The 7,529-nt window shown below is 41.3% G+C and overlaps 1 long non-coding RNA gene across 1 annotated transcript in view; it reads right to left on the bottom strand.

Moving 5' to 3' along the window:
• Positions 1-7,529, bottom strand: part of LOC127006794 (uncharacterized) — a 115,300-nt gene that overhangs the window by 88,137 nt on the left and 19,634 nt on the right. Inside the window, exon 2 of the long non-coding RNA XR_007759761.1 lies at positions 6,534-6,624. This is a non-coding gene — a long non-coding RNA (uncharacterized LOC127006794). The remainder of the gene's footprint in view (positions 1-6,533; positions 6,625-7,529) is intronic.

Here is a 7,529-nt window from a genome sequence, read left to right as displayed (position 1 = left end):
TGAAAACAAGGGGAATATGGCGATAGTGGACATTGGGAAAGGATGAAGTATATGACAAACCTAATAATAAAAGTTGCTGTACGTTAACGCAGAGAATAACCAGGATAAGAGAGAAAAGAAGAAACACGGAAGGAGGAGGCGGAAAACAGGAAACATGGCGATTGAGAAAATTTGGAAAGGAAGAAAAATGACTAAAATAATAATAATAATTATAATAATAATAATAAGTTTCTGTATATAATGCATAGAAAAAGCAGGAAAATTATGGAAATTAACTAATATGAAAAAAAATGAGGAAAAATTAAAAAGAGTTGATACTGAGAAAGGAAGAGGAACGAATATATAAATCTTCTTTTCTGTTTACATAAAATAAAATAAAAACTAAGAAACGTACGAACTAGTGATTAAGAATGCATGTGAATCATTAGGGACCAAACACACACACACACACACACACACACACACACACACACACACACACACACACACACGCACTCTTACACCCTTGCCACCCATATCTACCCACACACCCCTCCCCCCACCCACTATATCCTTCCCCCCCGTCCCCCTCTCTCCCCTCCTCCGAGCATTCACCCCATCTTTCAATTAGAAGCCGATCCAGAAGCGTCATCACAAACAACTCTCGCGGGACTGAATTATCGCGTCCCTGCACAGGTGACGCAATGCACAGGTGTTCCCGGGAGAAATTACAGCGTGTACTCCCTCGACGGACACGGAGAAAAGCTTAAGGAGGATGACCGTGTGGCTTGTGGGGTGGATGAAGGAGAAGGAGGAGGGAGAGGAGGTAGACAGTGTAGATTGCCAGATGAAGATGAGGAAGAAGTTGGGGTAGATCGTAGTTTGTGGAAGATGGAAGGTAGGTAAATGTAAGTAGATGATGAATGCTAGGGAGTTTGATAGATGGAATGAGCAGGAAGAGGAGGAGTAAGATAGTGTAGATGAGAGAGGTTGAGGAAGAGTTGTGTAGCTTAAGATAAATGGGATGAGAAAGAGGTGGAAGATAGTGTAGCTTAAAATAGAGAGAACGATAAAGAGGTTGTTGAGGACCATGTAGCTTGCCTGATGGGGATGAGAAAAAGATGGAGTGAGACAGAGACACAGATGAGAAAGAGGTAAATAACAGCTTCATAGATGGAACGAGAGAGATTGAAGACTGAGTTGTTTGAGGTAGATGGACTGACAAAGAGGAAGAGGAGGTCGACAGTGTAGCTTGTTGTAATAGATATGCTGTTTCATATAAGTAGTGATGAATGTTTGCCAGAGTTTTTGTTTATTTTAAAAGTGAAACAGGAAAGAAGGGATCAGTTCAACACACAACGTTTTATATGAGATACAACTTTAGTTCTCTCTCTCTCTCTCTCTCTCTCTCTCTCTCTCTCTCTCTCTCTCTCTCTCTCACCGCGGGGCAGCAACAACTTTTTAACTCGAAATAAAAATCACGCTCACTCAGGTTGTTCTTTTTTTTCCACAAATATGAAAATGCAACGTTTAGTTCTCTCATAATTTGTTGCCTTTGATTTTTCTCTTACCCTAAGGCGTGTTTTCTTTTACTGTTTTTCCTTTATATTCTAACCTTGCACAATTTTTTTTCTTTTCTCAGTTTCCTGCCGCTCGTGAAATTTGTATACATCAACTAACAGCATTTTTTTCTTTTTCTTTTTTCTCTTTTCGTTACCTTTCCCTTCCTTTATTTCTTTTCTTTACCCATTTCTTAATTTCCATTCTTCTGCTATTTCAAATTTCATTCCTCCCTTTCTTGATATCTCTTTCCATTCATATTTATTTTCGTTTACTTCTGTTTCTTTCAAACTATATTACCCCCTTCCCTAATCTCTCTTTCTTTTCCTTTACTTCCTTTCTTCACTCCTCTTACTTTCCATTCTCCTGTCATTAAAATTTTCAGTACTTTCCTTACCTCTCTCTCCTTTCCCATTTATTCTTGTTTTTTTCTTCTTCTTCAAACACCAATTTCTTCTTGCATTTTCACAACTCATAATTTATTTCTATTTATCACGAGTGGTTTATTTTACCCTTTTTTCTAGTTTATTTTGTTTCATTAAGTATTTGTATCCATTTCCTTGAGTCCTTCATTTTTGCTTCACTTCCCGTCTTCTTTTATCTTATTTTCCGAAGCCTTCACCTTTTTCTCCGACATCCATCTTTTCTTTGACGTGCCTTTTTCACCTTTATATTTTACCCTTTTTCCCACTTTTTGTTTGTTTGTTTCATAAGTATTTGCATCCATTTCCTACATTACTTCATTTTTTCTTCCCTTCTCGTCTTCTTTTATCTTATTTTCCGAAGCCTTCACCTTTTTCTCCCTCATCCACCTTTCCTTTGACGTACCTTTTTTTCGCTTTTATATTTACATACTCCTTTTATGTTCCTAGTCTCTCCCCTCCTCTCCCTCTCCCTCTCTCTCTTCCTCCTCCTCCTTACCTGGCTCGCGTACCTGACTCCTCCACTCAGGTAGCGGCATAAAGTCTCCCTCTACTCCCTACCTTTCCCTTTGATGAGATACTCTCCATCTCCTCTTCCCTCGCCTCACCTTTTCCCTTACGTATTTTTCTTTTCCCCTCCGCCCCTATATTTCCTCTAGTCTACCTGAGCGCTCTACCTGAAGCCTCTACCTGAACCCTCTCTACCTGAACCTCCTCTACCTGAACCTCCTCCTCCTCCTGACGCTCTTTAGAATCCAACCCTAAATATTAAGACACATGATGGGTTTGAAAGGTGTGACTAGGTCTTAATTACGATTTTGGCTTATTGGATTCTCTTGTGTGAACCTCAAAGGGGGAACTACTGCATTTTCTGTGGCTTCTTCCTTTTGTTCCCGGTTACTCCTTGCTCTATATCCTTTTCTCGCGTTTGTAGTTTTTCTTCTTTCTTCTCTTTCCTTCTTATTTGTTTTCCTATTCTCTTCGGTTCACTTGCTGTTGTTTTCTCTTACTTCTTGATGCACATTTTCCTACTTTCGTTTATTTTCTTCTTTTTCTCTTTCCATCTTAATCACTTACTTTTCTTTTATCTCCACCTCTTCGTCTTTCGTTTTACTCTTTCCATATTTTCCGTTACTTCTACACTCTCATTAACCATTTCTCTTATTCATTCTTTTACCTCCGTCTTCTTTTCTAACCTCGTCTATTCTTCTTTCTATCGTTTCCTTATATCCCACTTCCTTTACATACACCATTTTATTCATTTTTAATTCCTTCAATTTCCTTTGTATCCACTTTTAACCTCTTCTGTTTCCCCTTTTATATCCCTTCCATATTTCCCGTGACCTCTACACACACATCATTTTCTCTATTCACTCAGCATCCTTTTTTTACGTATTTTATTTTCCATTTAAGTCCTCCTCACACTGCTCACACTTAAATATTTGCTTCCCTTTTGTATCCCTTTCATATTTACCGTGACCTCTACAAGCACATCATTCCTTATATTCACTCTTCCTCCTCCTCCAACCTTTACTGTTCTCACATTTTAAAGCCCCCTCACACTGCTCACACTTAAATATTTGCTCCCCGCGTCCGCAAAATGTTTCGAGTCTGAGTTGAGTCGAGGAGGAAAAAGACGGAAAGTTTATCGCGGAACCCCGAGCTAACTTGTGCAAATTTTATCCAGACTCTGATAATCTGAATAATGGTGCCGAGAGAGAGAGAGAGAGAGAGAGAGAGAGAGAGAGAGAGAGAGAGAGAGAGAGAGAGAGAGAGAGAGAGAGAGAGAGAGAGAGAGAGAGAGATACACAAACAGACAGACAGACACAGACCTTCTCCTACAGTCATTCTTCCCAAGCATGCACAGATATACATACTTATTCATACATACATACATACATACATACACAGGCCCCCGTATGGAACAGCAAACTGAATATACATGCACAAAAAAATATACATAATTGTCCCCCGTCCCGTCCTCTGCCTGTCGCGTCCTTTGAATAATAGGAACACAATATAAAACGAATTTTCTTTTTGATTTCAGGCAGAGACATTAATTGCTAAGGGAGCACCTGTCACCCCATTACTGTGTGTGTGTGTGTGTGTGTGTGTGTGTGTGTGTGTGTGTGTGTGTGTGTGTGTGTGTGTGTGTGTGTGTGTGTGTGTGTGTGTGTGTTTTCCTTCTTTCCTGTCATTCCGTCATTTTCCCTTTTATTTATCTCTTGCTTTTGTTTTCGTGTTTTTTTCTCTCTCTCTCTCTCTCTCTCTCTCTCTCTCTCTCTCTCTCTCTCTCTCTCTCTCTCTTCCTTTTTCCTTTCTCTTCATTCCTCTCTGCCTTCTTTCCGCATCTCCTCTCTTCCGTATATATATAAATTTTGCTATTCCCCCCATCACACACACACACACACACACACACAAAGCAGCTTAAATCACACAAAAATAACACAAAAAATATACAAAATCTGAGCGACACTGAAAAAAGATAAAACGAGACAAAACAAACAAACAAAAAACTTCCAGACAGGTGAGATTTTTGGTCTCACCAAATCACGACCCGGAAACAAACGGTCGCTGGCAAACGCCCCAACAACTCATTAGCAGGATCCAGGTAAGCCAGGTGACACAGGTAAACACACACATGCACATACACACACGAACGCACACACACACATCCCTACCTGTCCCCTGTTATATCCCTCTCACCCTCTTGTTTTTTTTCTTTTTATTTATTTTGCTTTTTTTTTACTGCCTTCCTCCCTTCCCTTCCTACCCCGAGCCTTCTTTTTATTTCTTTATTTTTTTCGTTTCATCCCTTCCTTAGTTTCTCCTTTTCTTATTTTGTTTTCTCTCCCCCACTTTTATTTCTAACCTTCTCCCTTTCTCTCTTCCCTTCCTCACCCCAATCCTTATCTTTCCCTTCTATATTTTTTATCTTATTCTTCTCTTTTTTTCACTCCTTCCTCAGTTTTCCTTTTCTTATTTCGTCTTGTCTCTCCTCACATTTATTTCCCACCTTCGCCTTTTCCTTTATCTTTTTATTTCCTCTGTTTTAATTCCTTCCTGTCTTTAATTCTTTTTCTTATTCCATCTTGTTTCTCCTTACGTTTATTTCCCTTCTTTTAATCTCTCTCTCTCTTCATGTCCTGCTCCTCCACCTCTTCCGCTTAACACATTATTTTTTCTTCTAGTTAAGCTCCTCCTCTTCCTAAACCCCACACTTCCTTCCTCTTTCTCTTCCAGCTGCATCTCTCTCTCTCTCTCTCTCTCTCTCTCTCTCTCTCTCTCTCTCTCTCTCTCTCTCTCTCTCTCTCTCTCTCTCTCTCTCTCTCTCTCTCTCTCTCTCTCTCTCTCTCTCTCTCTCTCAATGAAAACTGAATATAAATCTCTTGAAAAATGTAGAAACAGCACTAAAGCAACCCCCCTTTCCCTCCCCCCTCCCCCTATCCCTTTCTCCCTCCCTTCCTCCCTCTCTCTCTCTCTACTACGAAACAGCGTAATCCCGGAGCGTGTTTCGCCTGATCCCCGTTTCTGTGGATGCAAGGCGTGAGGGCAGACGCGGCTAAGAGGGGGCACTTGTCCATTCCCACTCGCCTTTTTAAGCAGGTAAAGCCTCTCTTAATTAGCACGATTACGAACAGGTAGCGGCGGCGTGTACGAGGTGTGCTGTTGTAAGGTGAGGCGAAAGTGGAGCAGGGATTAGTTAAAAAAAGAACCTGGGGAAAAGAAGAGGAAGAGGAGGAGGTAGAGAGGAGTAGAAAGAGGAGAGACAATGATCATAACCAGGGAAACGAGGTCGAGGAGGTGGAATAAACAAGGGTAGAGAAAGAAGAGAATGAGGAAAATTCGCTGGAGGAGGAAAATGCGGAGGAGGAGAAGCAAGAGGATGAGGATGACGATGAGGAGGAGGAGGAGAGGAAAGAAAGGGTTGAAAGCAAGGAGGTGGGAAAGAGGGTATTAGGGGGAAGAGGAAAGAGGACATGTAGGAAGAGCGAGGAGAAAAAGAAGAAAAAACAAGGAGCAAAAACGAGAAGGAAAGAGAATGTTAGCAAGAAGAAATATGAGGGCAAGGACGCGGAGGAAAAGGACGAGGGGCAGGAAATAGAAAACACGAAAGAGATATGGAAGAAAGGAAAAGAGAAAATTGAGAAAAACGTGAAACAAAAAAAAAATAGAAGTGAGGATGCTGGCAAGAGGAACATAAAAGACAGGGCAAGAAACTGTTAAGAGGAGAAAGAAAAAGAATAAGAAGAAGAAACAAGAGGAAGAGAAAGAAAGAAGAAAAGAAACAGAGAAGAAAAGAAAACAGGGAATATATATATAAAAAAAGATGAAAATTGAGAAGAACGCAGATCAAGGAAAGAGAAGAGAAAGAGAAAGCCGGCAGAGGAAAGAGAAACAGAGAGCAGAAAAAGAAAAAAAAGAGAGGAAAAAAAGCTAAACACGAAAACTCGAGAAGAGGCTCCAAAGAGGATGTTACCAAAAAGAAATAAGAGGGCAGGTGAGAGGACAGGTAATAGGTATCGTGGGAGTGCGAGGCGGGGGAAGCCACCACCTGGGGCGACCACTTACCTGAACAGCCTCACACAGGTAAGGCGAGGCTCGGGCGGCCGGCGGGTCTAATGGAATGGGAAGGGAACGGACGGGATTCCAACCGGTGCAACTGTAATGGAAGGGGAGCAGAGATTAAGTTGGGCAGGCAAGAGGAAGAGGAGGAAGCGGAGGGGAAGCGAAGGGGAAGCGGAGGGGAAAGTAAGAGGAAGTGAAGGAGGAAGTGAGCATAATGAGGATGAGAAGACTTGAAACCAGGTAGTCGAGAGGAAAAAGCGAATTTGAAAAGAGAGAAAAATGAGAAAAGAAGGAGGAAGAGGAGGAAATGAAGGGGGAGCGGAGGGGAAAGTAAGAGTAAGCGGAGGAAATGAAGGAAGAAGTGAGGATAATGAGGATGATGAGAAGAGTTTAAACTAGGTAGTCGAGAGGAAGAGAAAGAGAAAGAAGTGGATTTGGAAAAGAAGAGGATAATATGAGGAAAGGGAGGAAAGTAGGAAAATATGGAAAACAAGGACATACGTATCTTTTCCCTGTCTCGTATCTCCCTGAATATTACTTTTCCTTCTCTCATTTGGATAGTTATTTGGGATGTTTTTATTTTTCTATCATTCTTTGTTATTTTTCTTTCTCTTGGATAATACTGAGTTGGTATTCGCACCCCTATCCTTGTTCTCTAAGCTATCCCATCCCTATTTGACACTATTGCATCATACACCACACCTATACACACCATTATTTCTTCACCACACACAGGACTCACCATAACTCACCCATCACATCTACACACACGCACTATATCTCTCATGCTCACCACACCCACCTGCAAACACTACACTTCACATACTGAACACCACAGCAACACACACACTCTACTACACACATGACGGTTCACACACTCATACTCTCCCCCTCACATACACACACACACACGAACTTCAACACACACAAAACCAAATCATACATCATCACAGCTTGCGCCCACCACCACCACGGCCACTAAACCACGCAGTCCATTAG

Source organism: Eriocheir sinensis, chromosome 33, assembly GCF_024679095.1.
Source record: "Eriocheir sinensis breed Jianghai 21 chromosome 33, ASM2467909v1, whole genome shotgun sequence".
NCBI lineage: Eukaryota > Metazoa > Arthropoda > Malacostraca > Decapoda > Varunidae > Eriocheir > Eriocheir sinensis.
This window is presented reverse-complemented; position numbering and strand designations above follow the sequence as displayed.